This window comes from Taurulus bubalis (assembly GCF_910589615.1).
Source record: "Taurulus bubalis genome assembly, chromosome: 11".
Classification (NCBI taxonomy): Eukaryota; Metazoa; Chordata; class Actinopteri; order Perciformes; family Cottidae; genus Taurulus; species Taurulus bubalis.
Window position 1 is genome coordinate 16,487,355 of NC_136599.1, and position 17,134 is coordinate 16,504,488.

A 17,134-nucleotide genomic window follows, 5' to 3' on the forward strand; every position below is an offset into this window, starting at 1 on the left:
ATTTTTTCATGTATTTTTAAGCTATAACATTATAGATCTGTTCAAAATAAATGATAAAGAAACAGAATGCAGGCAAGAATACAAAAAAAACTCTCTGTTACAAGACAACTAATAAAGCCATTTATAGAATTAAAAAAATAAGCATGCTGATTTCAATTTTAAGCAGGTTTTGCAGCAAAATTTAAGATATTCTAATATTCAAATAATATAACTGAAATTCAACAACTCTTGATATAATTTAGAGCAAAATGATCAAATAATATGAATATTTAAGGCCGCACTGAACACTAACCAGTAAACTGAAACTATCATCGGTTATCGGTTAAGTATTTGGAAGTATGAAAACAAAAGTACTACTTTTCTCTTAATTCTAGCTGTCTGCATGCTGTCTGCACTCATCCATGCAGGTTTCCTACCTGTCCTGCTTCAGCTGTGACCCTGATCTACAGGAGGTGAAGTCTAGGAAGTCTGGAGTCTCAGCAGCACCATGTTGTGTGTCCTCTGGTGAGCCCCATGTGATTTGATAAATATAGAGCGGCGCTTCTGATCACGTAATAGACGCAATGTTCTTACGGCAGCCTTCTCCAACAGAGGCATAACGTTTCAGAACTTTAAATAGACTTTCCACGAGCAAACTGCTGAACTGGATACACAGTATCTTAGACGGTACTATTGTTTGAGTTGGTGCATACAGCTGTAATGTAGCTGATCTGGATAATTCAGCAGATATAGATTTATTAATTCTATATCTGCTGATTCAATCAACGGGCTGGCCCTCTCAGCAGACGCGGAGGGGGGGTCATGTGAAGTGTGAGTCAGTCAGCTGATACCTGATTCATTGCTGTGACTTCATGGAGCAATAGTGGATCTGAATGTTTCCAGACACTGCAGGAGGACAGAATGTTCGGGGGATGAGACTGGAGCTGCATGTGATCCACCTAAACCGAAATGACAGAAATACAGACAAAAGAACCATTAAAAAGATCATATTCACTTAATTTGAGAGAACATTTTAAGTGTTTCTACTTTCTAAAAAACTTTAATAACATTCCACTGAAGTCCCCCTTCAGTCAAAAATGTGTTTTTTTCATTAATACTTTGATGTTTGAGCTTCACTGTGCAGAGTTTGACCCTCAAATACATCTGCAGAAGAGGGTATGTTTCTATGTGCTCATCTCAAATTTCCGACATGTTTAAAAGTTTAACACATGAACATTGAGGCCTCTAGTTCACTGAAAACGGATCTCTGTGAAAGAAATATGTCTTATTGCACTTAATATTTTTAAATGAAAAATATATTTGTATATTTATAGATTTTGAAAGTCGCTAAGGCTCATGAATTTCTTATAGTAAACCTTCTGGTCTGCAACTGTAAATATTGGTCTGTCACTAAATTATCATCCACTACAATAAGACACTATGTTTGGGACTGTAAATGTTGAGAAGTTATAATAATGGATGCAACTCTTTTCCAGAAGGCAAGTGGTCCATTTGAGAAGTATTTGTATTCCCATTGAAAGAACAGTTAAATAAAAAGACCACAGAAGCTATGCCAGAGGATACAACCCCTCAAATTACATTGTTCACAACCTGGCATGAATGCATTATTGCAGATCTGCGTTAATGGATGATTTACGAACCAGGCTATTTGTTGACCCTCTAAACCTTTTATAAAATATGCCTGATCAGAAGGCAGCAACCCAAAGTCTAATGTAGAACAGAATATTTTAAGCTCAAAAGTCATCCAAGTGGCTTTTTGGAGTATGAACTTCATACTTCATCAAAATATTTTTTATTTAATTTATTTTGTACTATGCTACATGTTTTTACTTCTTGTCTTGCTATATTTGTGGTCTTTTCCTCCTGTGTCTGCTTTGCATTTGATAGGTAGAACATTCAGTCAATTTCTCATCCTGATATGTAGCCTACATTTACTTGAACACAATATAACTTTAAATGTAACAGATCAACATTCTGGCGAGCATTGGGAGACACTTGGGTAGCTGCAATTATGGCACAGATGTCAGGTTAAAGTAAAAGGCCTAATTTCTGCTTAGATGTGAAATCTACCATTAGGGAGGATGGCTTATCTGAGGCGGTCTTGAGCCTTTGTTCACAGCTATCAGTAAGACTTAGCAAAGACAATGTGATTACGGGTCCATCTCTGCTGTCCAAATGTCAATGACCCTAAAAGATACCAAGATAACCTATCAGTCCTGATCTCATTATCAACTGTAAAACTGCACTTAACAGATAACTAATGTGTCTTAATTGCAGTTTGAGGTATTGATAAACAATGAAGGCATCCCATTTAGAACCAAAAACACCTCACAATATATTCTACTGATCGTGGATGGGTCTGTTTTGTGAATTAGCTATATGAAAAGTGCTGAACTTGGAAGATTCTTCCCAATAAAAGTTTTATTTGCAGCATGTAAAGGTATATCAGAGAACTTAAAATTGTGAAATTTGGGTCGCCTTATTCTTGCATTTGTAAAGACACACATAATCAGCCAGATTTTCCTTCACATCGTCACTCTACATTCAGAATTTGCGTCTCACACTTTCACAGGCTGTAACTACAGCCTTTATTTGCCTAATTTTCATCACTATAGATATTTATGAGAAAACAGACCCTCTAATTAGCCAAACCACAGCCTGGGCTGTGTGCCCAAGAGCCCTCTCAATTCATCAGCTGTGATGAAGGGAGACAAGCCAGGGCCTGTGTGGCTTCTGCACCTGGGGCAGCGGGCCGTTTTGACACGGGTGGGATTCTGTTTCCATCAACAGGATTAAGCTTTTATGAGTCAGTTCTTGGAGTTAAGATTGGAATCTGTTTGGGCTGCTTCACAGTGGCTTAAGCGACATAATTTCACCCTAATTGTTTACCATGTCGGCCCTAGCAATTCAGCGTTAATTAAACAAAGCCCAGTAAATAGACACATTCAGCACCAGCTCAGTGACATGACGTCTAAACAGAGGGGAGTTTGTGTATGGTCCCGTTTCCAAGCATCCTAAATTGGTGGCATCTTATGTGTCAAACAAGGGCGCAAAGTCTTAATAATGGAAAAGTAAAGGGTAGAAAAACTGAAAACGGGAGGCAAAGATTAGTTTTTTTTCCTAATCTTTAGGGAGTGTGTACAAAACATTCAGCCTGTTTCGCTATTTACAAATGCCACACAGGATGATGTATGCTACTTGCAGAAGGGCTTAACTGCGAAGAGTAAGAAAAGAGTTCAAAACAATGTGAGACTCATTTGGCAGGTTAGTTAGTAGTCATTGATTGAAAAGTAGTTTTTGACATAGCTTCTGTCATTTCTCTTTTTTTTAGTGGAAATGTGGTGCAGTATCTGGGGAGTGAGGACAGTTGTTCATCTTATACAAAATATAAATCAAACTAATAATTTCCTTGCATTTCAACATTTAAAAAGTATGCCCTTAACTTGCCTTCTTTCAATATGATACATGATTCCCTGCACAGTAGTCTACGATACCTTTGGCTCCTGCTTCTTGCTTGAGTTTATTATGTGGATAAATTCCTTATCTCGTGCTTGACTTTTTATCTTCTGTTCAAATGTAATCCTACACGTTTGTGCTTCTGTTAAAAACTCAGATTTAATCAAATCGGCATCAGTTCAAAATGAGTCCATATAAATATATATATATATATATATATATATATATATATATATATATATATATATATATATATATATATATATATATATATTAAAAACACACTATTCTTTCCATCCTGACCACAGGCATGGCACTGAATGGACACACCTGGTTTCAAGGGTATTAGAAACTGACTCGTGTTCCACGTTTTAACACGATATCGCATTGTATTAGAGGGAAACATATATTAGGTGTTTAAGGCCGCTACTGCCTGGAAATATTAAAATAACTGAACTTACTGAGCCCTCAATGCGCTTGTTGACTGTGAGACGACATCGACACCGTCAACGCAGGCACGCAGTACCTCCTGTCGACCACCAGATGGCGACCACCGACAACCAAACCCGACCAGATCCACTGGTGTCTTTCGAGGACATTTGAAATGTACTTTATACAATTATTACATATAACACCACACTGTTATATACTCAAGTACAAGTACAAGTTACGCAGCAAAATGTAGTAAAGTAAGTAAAAGTAGGCAACTCACCGACAGCAGTGTTTGTTATCGTTACTGATGCATTGCATCCGGTCGAGTGGAGCAAACTTTACCGACGATTACGCGCCTTGTACTCCTTTACAATGCTTTCTCTTAAAACCAAGCAGCCATGACACGCGCATACACCCAGGTGTTCACCTATTTGATTAGACTTCTTCTTTTTAGTATGAGGAGGAGTGCAGACTGTGTGTTTGACTTGACTGAACTGGTACGTTTGACCTGTATCAATGTTATTAGTGCATGCACTTCGATGAGATTATACTACTCGACTCTAATTCCAACATACAGTCGAGAAACATCTACAAAAAAGAGGACTTTCAGGACTTTCAATCAAAGTAATTAGTAAATGTAACCAGTATGTAGTCGAAGTATGTGTAACTTTCAGGTGAAAAGTACTACATTTAAGTAAATAAAATGGGAGAAGGCTATTTGAGGAGGGTAAGTACCAATTTAACAATACTTAAAGTATGTTTCACTACTGTAAATAGGGAAACATAAAGCGGCATTTGTCTGTGCAATAAAACTTATTTAAAATTACGACTTTTTTTACGACCCGAAAATCAACATGCTGTGTGGAGATAAACAATCTTTTCTTCTCTGCATATTGTTTTTGAAACTGAGCACACTTGCTGACAGTTATATGACATATTTAAACCTACAGCTAAATATAATAGTATTTCATAGTGTGCAGAGTCATCCATTGTCAAATACAATGCTCGAGTCTACTGGTTCCATCTCCCCCTCTCCATTAAGCATACAACCACTTCATTACACATTAGCTGGTGTCAGGGTAAATTTAGACCTCCACACACCGAGTCGAATTCTTCTTTCAGTTTCCAGGCTTAAGGCTGTCTGACTCTTCGCACATAAAACAATTTTGCTCATTATCACTACTTCTTCCCTTGAAGTGAGACAGCCGAAGTGATTGTAAAGCGAGACGACTGAGACCTACACATTAGCGAAGCTGAACAGAGCACAATTAAGGCAGCAGACGCGTGACATCAGCCCTGTGCCCGAGGTGTGTGGTGACCCGGGCTGACTCTAGCACGTCTGTGGTCTCTGTCTGTCCAGACCACAGACAGCCCTGCAGGCCTCGTCAGCTGGGTTGAGTAGTGAAAGACAGCCAGCACCATTCATTTCATCTGCTTTGAACACCCGATTTTGATTCTTATGAATAGTGACAAAATGACTACTATTGGACTGTGTGCATACATTGAATCAAAGTTCAACATGCCTGAGCTCTTCTTAAGTGTTTCTCTGCCCCTGACCTCTTCATGATTATGAAGTAGTGTTCATTATCATTTATTTTGTCTTAAAGTTTTTGTTTGAGATTCATGACAGGACAGGACATCCACATCTTGCATTACAAACAAAGACCATAAGAATCTTCTTATGAGACCGGAACCTTTCCATAATCATCTCCAGTATTTTATTGTGTTTATATAACTTCTAATTCTTATACTTGTATCTAGATTTCCTCTGCTCCTGCTAAACCATATTTCTTTACACAGGGTTTGTAAAAATGTCATTGAATCTAAAACAAAATTCAACCCTCCTACTGAGCATCTTTGTCTATGTGTCCATGGCCACCATTGGGCTTATCTTTATTGTATTTGTCAATTTCAGTGAGGCTTGATTTGAATGAAAAGTAGTTTCATCCTGGCGCGTTTGTGCTCACTTTCCTTGAAAACCAAATAATACCCTTCCTTGTCTCTGTCTCTGCTTCTCCGCAGACGGACTCCTGAAAAGCTGTTTACCCTGGGTTAACCATACGGCGAGCTGTGTGAGAAATCATTCTTCTCTTGGCGGACTCGGTGGGTTAATAAGTTATCTGAGGACAAAGAGCTGACAAGCCCACCACCACAAACCGAGCGATGGCCTTCCTTCCTTTGGATCGGGTCACTGGGGGTTATCAGTGACAGGGGAACAATAGGAAGTGGTAAGACCAATCACATCGTAGCACTGTCACTCACCTCCTGCATGCCTCCACACAACTCTGCAGAGTGTGGCTGCATGGTAAACAGAGCTATCCTTCCACCGCTTATAACACGTGATACACTCCGGCTCCTGTGCTGTCACCACTTTAACCAGCATGTCACGTAGCATAGAACAGCCCTTTGACCTCCCATTTATTACTACTGCTCACTGTGAGGCTGCCAACAACTATAGCCTGACATGACCTGTCCAGGCGCATGACCCATCAACAGATGTTAAAAACTACTGAAAGTGAGAGCAGACTTGTTGCAAACATTTCTAGAGCTATGAAATCGACAAGATGCAAAAACAAATGTGAATGAAAATAAAATAAAAGTATCTGCAAGCGTATCTTCATTTCTTTTCATGTTTGACAGTGTGGATCATGATCTTTAGACCGTACAGAACTTTTACTGATGTGCAAACAGCAGCAGTGAAAAGTAATATAAGTACAGAGAGTGCTGCAAGGAAGTGGTATTTTTGTAGGTCAACCCCAGATTTTAGCATCGCGCTGGTTCCCTGGAAAAAAAGACGATTTTGGATTATTGCAAAAAATAAGCTCGATGGCAAACACACGTTTATGATACTTAAACAACTCACTAAAATATAAAGTATAGAAGCTTCACCTTGACCAGCTACGACATATACACACTGCTTTCTGCACAGTGAGTACCTTTACATTTTATACTTACATTTTAACAATACGTCTTACTCCCACAGCTGCTGTTTTCAGCCAAAAATCTTTAAAAACCCATTGAACACAGAGGCTCGATGGTGAACACTGTGGAGCATTTAGCATTTAGAACTAATGTTTGATCTGAAACGATGTACACACTCTATTTGAATGCCATTTTTCAGGAGCCAGTTTAACATCAAGAGAGACTGTAATGGGCTCATAAGTTGCACCTTGCCCCTCGTAGCAGTGTTATCTTTAGATTTGAACTGTAACATGATCATGAAGTCACTTCTCAGGGTGTCTCCTCACCAGTAAGGGAAAGGCATATATTGTACAGGTTGCAACCTTGTCAAAACCAGCCTGTAAATCACAGCTGGAGTGCACAGCCCTGCAGTGCACACCCTCCGGCCTGGAGTCTACACACAGTGAATCTGAGTCGAATGAGTCGAATGCCTGGTTGCCTGTTCCCTAGCTGCCCTCTGGATCTGAGTCAGCCTGGCTGGTGAGAGTGGGCGTTTTGCTGCTGAGTGCATGGGCCGTCCCCCTCACTAACCTCAACCTGAGCTTCATCACTGGGTAGAATGACTGAGAGTCCCTCCTTCTACAGTAAAGATGCTCCAACTCCACGACCTTGTGGTTTAACAGCCACGTATTCGGCCTCCAAATCTGCAGCTTGTTTGCTTCCTGTTGATGTGGATCACCCACCGCGTTAAAACGACTCTCCCCTGAAACCACTCAACGCACAAGGTTATCAATGGCTGACAACAGAGCCTCGACAGTGAGGTAAACTTTAGAGCCTACCTCCCTGGTTTGTTTAACCACAGCTGGTTGTTTGTGGGCTGCCATTTGTTAATGGTACATCGCTTGGAGCCTGAATGGTACATTCTTGCGCTGACACTTCAGATGGTTTTTTTACTCTTTTTCCATTGAGGTCCAGAAGACTGTGGATCAAGTAGGACTGAAAGGCAGCTAAATTAACACAACCAGTCAGTCAATGCTGGCCTTTGCCGCCTGAGAGTGTGGAAGAATTTGCATTGAGGCCGCACCATTCACGTTACAATACTGCAGGTCCCTGACAAGTGCTCCAGTCCTCGTCTGGGCCTCGGGGAGGGCAGCTCTCCAAGGAAAGAGACTCTTCACTTGTATGATGCCAGAGGCCAAACGGAGAGCTTAGGTAACAAGAGGCAAGTCAAAGCTTATTTGCTTGGTAGTTGCCATAACAGAAAGGGTAATAAGTAGTATTGGCTGATGTGTTCCCGCTGCCTAATGAGGCACAACAAAAGCAAACAGTCAGAGGTCAGCATTACCAATGCTGTCAGCTCCTAAAACCCCTCAGTGCTATAACTCCTTCACACTGCAGAATAATCAACACAGACTATTGGGACTGTATGCTTGAATGGTCAGAATGCTGTGTGGAGAATGTTAGGCTAATACTGCAATTGTTTCGTTGCACTTATTGGATAGAGGAGACCTGCGGATTTAAACAGCTGACGTCATGAAGTAATTCAAGTAAATAATGAGTGAGCATGCGTGAGAAGTGACTGGCAGATGTATGAGAAATATAAACATGTGATTCAACTCTGCTCCTTCTTGCAAGAATAAATTACCTGATTAATGATTTTGCACTCTGTATCGAGGAGAATTTTGCTAACATAATGCAATAGTGAAATACAGATTAGAGAAGCTTGTGACTGGAAAGGTGACAAATCAATCCCTAAGTGGATGAATTGAAAGAGCAGTACCCACCTTGAACAAATAACTTAATCTCCAGTGGCCAGCAGATCAGACTGGTCATACTAGTCAGCTTTGCTCGAAGTGAAACTTCACATTCAGACATCTGACATTTCATGAAAATAAAGTCACAATTTATACTCTTTAACCAATTTTGTTAAAGAGAGCAGTCCATTCAGAGAACGTAAATGAAGTCATTGTATTTCTTAAGTTTACCGTAGGTTGGAAATAATCTACAATTTCTCACCATTCTTTTAAATTATTATTATTAAGTGTTGAGGGATATTTCAACATCTACAACAGCGACAAGTGCCAACCCAGAAGGGCTGCCATCCACTAGGCATCCCACTTGAGGAAGATGATGGCGTCTTATTTGGATGGTAAGTCAGTGTAATTGCATTTGCCAGCCACATGTACAGGAAATGTTTTAAGATCTTATGTCATTAATAGTTACTACAAGTCATTGCGACAGCACCAAGAACTCAGTTAACACCTTTCGAATAGGTATAGAGAATGTCTGTGATTTTGAGTCACTAAAACAATGCTGATTTAATCTCATACTCAACTGTTGTCTCTATGCCAATAAATACATTATATAAACACTTTTTTGTCTTCTTTTTTCTCATATTTTCTTTCAGTATACAGGACATCAAGGAGATGACATCCTGAGAGACCTGAAGATATCCACCATGCGCATACAACAATTGGGGTGGAGAGGACATTATGATGACATCGACATTAATGCTGGAGGGAGGAGTAATCATTCTGGACAACACTGGATCTGTTGCCTGATCTCCTTTGCGATGAGGCCAGGAGTCATATGCACTGAACACGAGAATTCCTTCAGAAAGTGCTCTTGCTTTACCCCAAAGTACTTGGACCAAAGACCAAAATCAATGCTGGACTGGTGGATTTCTTAACCCATTCATGTAAACCCAGTTGAGCTGCATTATTATTTCTGGTTGTGTGGTGACGGAGAACATTTACTATGATGTGAAATGCAGCTTAAGGAGCTGTTGCAAGCGGACAAAGTGTGTTGGACCTTAGCATTAACACTAGTGTGAACGCATTGGTGCTTTTTTGTGAGACATTGGGTATATGGTATCTTAGTTTAGAGGAACATGCACTAGATTAACTTGTCTCACATTCATGGCTGAAATGGCTTTTCATGGCATATCATATACTGCATCATATTACAACATATCCAACACACATACACAGATACAGTAAATAGATAAAATACTCTGTCACACACACACACTTCATACATTGCACTACATCAGTACACACCAGGCAGGCCCAGGATTGAAACCCAAGACTTTGAGGAAATAATGCTAGTCAATGACCAACTGAAGTAAAAGAAAATAATTTAAAAAAGGCTAAATCTGAGTATTAAGGCTTCACCTGACATCAGTGATTTCCTTCAAGGCTGAAGAAGAGCCAGGAGAAATAAACACTTGCCAGATTTTGGTTCTAATCTTGTTTGATTGTTAAACCACACAGACTTCAACAGATTTGTTATACTGGTCGACACCTCTGCACCCGGGAAAAATCTTCTGGTCTGCACTTCTTCTGCACTCTGTAATCTTAGCCTTATGTGTTGTCACAAGACAACAAGGCTTCATTGTCACAATATCATGGCTCATTTCACAAATTAACGTAACGCCAGTCCTACCACGCGGTGTAATGTTTCTCCACAAACACAGTTCTGCTTTAATGTCGCCTACACTGTCTAAGAATAATCACACTGGGAAAACCCAGAAAGGATCTCAAGGGTCAAAATGCATGTTTTTATGTGTGGCAACTTTTAAATGCGGTGATGGGTAGTTGGAAGAAAAGGGCCAACAAAGACCACGTACTTGGGCAACTCTGTGTACTTCACAATTTTAATCAAACTGCACCGAGCATGGCATGCTGGGAGAGAGAGCCTACCCCCACTGTAGCCTGGGAAAAAGCCAGCTTGTCTTGAGAACTTCCAAACAATCACTCCTTCCCCTCATCTACTCGCTCAGAGCTCCCACTGTGTTGTAATATAACCTTAGAAGGGGGTACCAGGGCTGTGAGAGGTTAGTGCTGTCAGTGGGTACATTATAGTAGAAGCTGCTTGACTGCCACACGATATTACTAAATACTAGCTGTTGCTTTGAGGTTGCTGAGGTGAACCGCTCGGTTTTGGCAGGTGGGGAGCCGGGTGGGGCTCGGGCTTTCACAGTAGGTTCTGGTTGATTAAAAGTGTTTCAACACAGTGGTGACCGGTGGTACCCAACTGCTTGCAATGAGGAAACTAACAGCATTGTATATTACAATGATCAGTATGGGCTTATGAGCGTTCCCACAACAATCTGCGCATAAGACAGAGAGCATGTGGAGACAGAGATTTAAAGGGGTGAGGTCTTTTTAATATAGTCCCACTGAAAGGATTGAGTCAGTCTCTGTCAGCTTTCAGTTTATGAGCTCATAGCTTGGTTACTCCAAACACTGAAAGTAATAGTTCAGTTGAGACATTTACATGTTTTGTATAGTTACCAGACTATAATCTGAGTTGTTTGATAGTCGATGTTGGGCAGGACTTGTGGATGTGTTGTGGTGCCCCTGCTAATAGGAGGTAGGATAATAAAGATGCCTCTATCAGCAGGACTACGTCATGTGTCACTGCCTTTCAAAATGGTAAAAAAATCTCTGTTGAAAAATGAATACTGTTTTCTGATCTGACACCTCTATGGTTAAAGCTTGGTTAGGTTAAGAAACAAAATCCACATTTGTGGTGTTAGGTAAAGATCATGGTTTAAGTTAAAATGCCTACTCGACAAAGGTTAGGAAACACTCTGTGGTCATGGTTAAAATAAATTAGTGTTGAGAAACAGGAAGCAGTCTCCCAAGTCAAAGTCCAATGTTGTGTTGTCCCATCCAACCACCACATCCTGCTGTGTTCTTTGTGGCTCCCTAGAGGTCTGTGTCACTTGAATCTAAACTGTATGTTATTCTTGGCAGACACTATCTTCAGGTCTTGTAAGAAGATGTTGTAATATTGTGATAAATCCTCGTTGGCTTGGCGCTATAGCACATCGGCCCTCAAGCTCTATTTGTGAACTGTTCAAAATGGTAAGCCAAGAGCTTTACCAATGCGTTGCAGACACATTCTAGATATTTGGTATGCTAAATACCTGGATCTGATGGGGAGCGACAGTAACTGAGAGAGCAAGACGGGTTGAGGGGAAACCTGTCGCCTCGTTTGTAGCCTACCTGTGTGTGCTATATGTGTTGCATTTTGTTTGGACACGGTGTTGTTTTGATCTGAATGCTTATGATTTTCAGAATGCACCAGGTGAACTTTTTGAGCTTGCGCACAAGCAAAAACCATGAAAGACTGATAAGTAATCCATATAGTTACAGTTAAAGCTAGTAACATAACACAAAGGTGAGAAGATGTTTAAATGGTATCATTTGGTATTGCTCCAACTGGCTTACTCTTGTTATAGGTAAATTAGAAGTTTGTCTACTTACAGAATACACACAGAAGAAAATCTCCTGTTGGACATTTGCTTTCACTTACCCCCACCACTCAACTGCCTGATTTCACCTCAGGCTAAAATGTCACTTTTGCTCTTTTAGTCCTGCTGTTTCACCTTCTCTTATATGACCATCCCCTGTTCCCCTGCTGTGGGCCAACCTGCCATGTAAAGAACCGTCTCTGTGGAAAGAGGGGCTCCACAGGTGAGAGCGGCCTGAGGACAAGCTCTCCTGCTGGGCCGCGACACATGCTCACACACTCTGCCCTTTCTTTGGAAGCTACCCTCTTTCTTTGACATTGCATTGCATTTATTTGGCAGAAGCTTTTGCCCAAAACGACTTGCAATATGTTAATTCAAACCACGTAGGAGCAAGATCGATGCATTGAGAGTGAAATCCTTTTCTTAGAGATTTTTTTTTCATCAGCACATATGCAATCAGGCAGGCATTCTCACACATACTTTCTAGAAAGAAGAATACAACCTGTTGACTGGCATGTTTATGAATGCCTGTGATGTTTTCTGTTTGCTGTGTCTGCATGTGCTCTTGGGTCACCTACCTGCTACTATGAGCTTTATCATCATGGCCAAATGACAAAGTAAAAGGTGCACAATACAGAGTATGTTTGTAGTAACAGGTTGTGTTGCTGTGTGTTCCCTCTCTCTGCCTTCAGGCATGGCGCGACACAGTTGAGTTGGATGAAGGGACAGAGGCTGGACTCAGATATAGACGGCCACGCACTCAGACGCATCCTGCTGCGTCTTGCTTTCAGTCCGGAGCTATTTCAGAGGTTATTGATGTGTTCGCCAACTGGGAGGTTTCTTAACAACTACCCTGCTGCAACAGGTTACAAGTCCAGCTTCCCGCTCATTAGGCTCTAATTGATTGTAATCTGGCCTTTGAGAAGTACTGGCCCGCTATGGGGTTGTTCTGCACATGTGAGGGCCCCCACTGTCCCTTCTACTTGTCCACCTCAGTCACCAGCAGGGTCTGGAGTACAGACACAATTGGCCCTCTCAGATGTAATCATTAAAGCGGGTGGGATAGCATGAGTTCTTTCATACATCAGGCCTTGTGGACCAGCTTGAGAGCATGGACAGTGGCCACTCTGCCTGCCCAGTGGGAGAGCCCCATCCTGGGCGCCTATTGTTGGCCTCACCCCTCGATTGGCTGCCTGTGGTTCTGGCTGCATTGGCTTGATTTGTATGCCAAGGTCCTGGACCAAAGACAGCCATGCAGGGGAGCTGGGTCAATATTGGTTTTGAGAGCTAAAGGAAAAATGTCAAAATGTTAAATTCTATTGACCTCCCCCCACTGTTATTTGTTTCTGTGGCAAAAGGCCTAGTGGGCCATTAGTGTAAACAGGGCTTTGTCTTAGGGCTCAGCTTCCAGCAGGAGGCACATGGAACAAAACCCAGAGATAGAGGGTCTGGTGTGGCTTAAAAATGGTTGAGCTGTGGGGCTGAAGAGAGACCTTAAAATGACAAAGACAGAGATACAGAAAACAACCTTTTTTCCACATGTGACACTGTTGCAGTACACATGCCATCCTGACCGCTGAAAGTGCTTTTTGGCATTTGGAAAGACCTGCTTCAAGCAGTTCTTCAGGCTGATTATTAACATTCTTTAGTTGCTTTATCAAATGGTAAATATCAAGAGAATACACTTATAGAATATTACTTTTTTTAGCCTCCGATTTAATATTTACATGGGTCATCATTAATGTTTTACCGTATCTCTTCCTGCAAGCATGTCCTATGCGTTTCAGTATCATACATATGTAATGTCTTTTCCACTGTGTCTTTGTTCAGAGGACCACTTCCTAAAAAAAGTAAGGAGCAGCTGTTTACCAGCAGTACATCCCTTTTGCCCTCAGCTCTCCCCTGTCTCTTTCAGCCCTCCAGGAAAATGGGATTCTGTTTTAAATCACTTCAATTAACATGGAGCCATAAAACTGTTCCTGCTTGAGTGTTTTCACACCCTTGTCCTCTTTGCTTTTTCCTCTGGTACTCCCTGCTTTCTTTTACCTATTCCCCCCTAACTTTATTAGGTGGTAGGCTTTTGTGCTGCTGCAACAAGTCACTTCCTCTATGGGCAGACAGGGAGGGACCATGGAAATACTGAGGAAAAGGCACATCAAGGCTTGGGAGCAACTCTTTCACTGAAAACTGTAAAGGGGGATTTTGTAAAAAGTTAACTTTTGGCTATGAAACAAGTACATGCCTCAACCCGAATGGATTTATCTTTTTGTAATGTTTATCTACTCACTTGTATTTTACATATATCTAATTGCCTCTTTTGTATTTAGTTATATCACTGCTAATGGAAACAATACAATATGTGTGTGGAATCAAACATTATTGCAAGGTGACACATTTCTCTCATTTGCCACCATTCGACAAATAAAGGTGCAGTGAAGCGAGCAATCCACCTACTTACTGACATGTCTTCCTTAACTGGGCAGTAAAGAAGTCAAACAAAGTTTACTTTGCCCCCCTTCTTCTCAAGCAAATAACATTTGCATTGCATGTCAGTGAGAGTAGGTGTAATCTACGTCTGTGAGTTCACAGATGAAGATCGCGGTTTAATAGATCAAACAGATCAAATACAGGAAATATAAACATCTCTGCTTACCTGCTACAGCTAATGACGTCTGGTTTTGTGCATTTGTCTTTTAAGAGAAAATAAGAGAAGGGTAAAAGGGATGCATACATACACCGTGTGTGTGTGTGTGTGTGTGTGTGTGTGTGTGTGTGTGTGTGTGTGTGTGTGTGTGTGTGTGTGTGTGTGTGTGTGTGTGTGTGTTGTTGTTGTTGTTGTGGACAAAAGCGTCAGTAGGTTTATTCAGCCCCTGGAGACCTTGACGGCCTACTGGAAGTCCGACTGTCTGTGACCCTTTGAATTCATGCACAATGCAACTCAAGGGTATGTTGGAGCTCTGGCCTTATTGCAAAAAAGTGCTGCAGGTTAAGAGCAGTAGTGACAGTAGAAACACAGAGAAGTCTTGGACAAGATAGAGTACCTGTTTGTGCAACTAGAACTAGTCTTGATTGCTTTGTATCATTCCTGGTCGTGCATGCATTAGTCAGCACCAAAGATACCAGGAGGTACCAAGTAGTTCACTTAGCTTTCATGTCCAGAATTTAGTTTGGTCAATGTTTAGTCAGTTTTTTTCAATCACTGATTGTAACTATTATTCTCTGCTTGCTACAGTATCTGAGTACAGTAGCTGAGCAACAGCGAATAGAGCATGGCTTGCAAAACGTCATGCTTTGTGAAAAAGTCTAAAGATTCAAATGTTAGTAATGTACAAACATTTCTGAAGACATAACGGTACATCAGAATGTTCTTTTTCTTCTTCAGTGACCCGTGGTGTTGGTCCGGTCTATGTTCTGTTTGACACTGGACTGACCCTCCTTCTCCACCAGGACTGTCACAGAGACGTGGTGGATGAGCATCAGCATCCCCTGTTGGACTCAAGAGGACAAAAAGCTACAGTGCAAGAAAGGGGAGGGGGGAAGGCACCCATCACCACTGTGAGTTAGCACATGTGAAAGAAATATAACAGTTGTAAAAGGTGGAGCCATTTGGTCACGGCACGTCCTCCAACTCCCCATCTCGCATTGCATACGCCAATAAACAACCCACAGTTCCCTTCAGACGGGGGTGACTTTGCATGAACATATTTGCTCATTGTGATTGCCATCTTTTTGCCAGCCCCTTCTGGTGAGAGAGTGAGCAAACATGCCCCTCTCCCCTGTGGACCTGCTGTAAAAAGACTGAAAGACGCATAACAAAAGGAGGGGAAAAGAGCAGTCAGAAAGGTAAAGCAAAGAGGAGTGAAGTTTGAAAGCATCACAGTTTAAACAGAAAGACTAAATAGACTATGTTTGACTCCACTGCTACTGATACTAGGTGTATACCTCTTTACAGCCGCAGAGTAAAAGAAACGCAAATATAGCAGAAACAGAAACACAAATTGTAACAGTAACTTCAAAATGTTCTAAGCATTTTTTATGGTTAAAAAGACCTGAGTTGTGTCCAAATAATAATCCTTGTGGGTTTGTAGATCCTCAGATTCCTGTTTCCTCTCTGAGGACTCTCCTCACTCAAAGGAGTGAAAAGCCAGCTAGCATGTGGGATGAGGCCTTTGACCACTGTGAGCATTGCCCTGGGGAATTGTTGGATAAAACCTGACTCTAACACCTGACACCTCACTGTGAATGATCCTCTAAAGAGTGCACATCCTCCTCACCCAGGCCAAATCAACTAAGCCATTTACTCACTCTACTACGAGATGATTTAAAGGGTTTGTCCTCTCTTGTTTTGCTATCCTTGTGAGAACTGTGTTGCACTTTCAAATTTTTTTTATTTTTTATTATGAAGTGAGTTCATTTAATTGAAAATCGCTTTAAGCTATTTTAGTGTTGTTTGCATTCCTGGTTAACGTTAGATTCAGGCTAGATTTAAACGAGAGTTGGACATATGAGCATCCGTGTAAGGGAATGTATCAAGGTCCTCATAATGAAAACATATATACCTGCTGATTTTGAAAGATTTTGTTTTTGAATTTAAATTGAATTTAAAGAGTTTCCAAAACATAAGATGAAAAGTGAAAACAGAGCAGAGCTACTGCTGACTTTTGTTCAAGTCCAGCAGTAGAAGGATGGCATTAGTCACCTGGAAACTTTTGTGCTACGTTTGTCATCAAATGACATCATGAGAAAGCACCTGCTTGTTGGACACAAAACGCACTGCGTGCCCAGGAAACAGCTGCTCATCTATTGTTGTCTGGTGTTTTGGTTTATGGACAACATGAACCTCTCAACAAAGCCAAGTCCCTGTGGACGACAATGGTCTAAGTAGGAGGCAGAGTGAAGGGCATGCAGTGTTAAATGAAGTGCAATGTCCGCCTTTTACTTGTTTTTATTGGGCAGTCAAGTAGATGGTGCAGCTCTGTTGGGGGCTGCAGTAGAAGAGGATGGCAGATTCTTTCACACTTAGGTGTCTATCCTGTTAATAGGCTCATTCATAATGCTGGAAGTGTCCAGTGGTGGCAGTAGCAG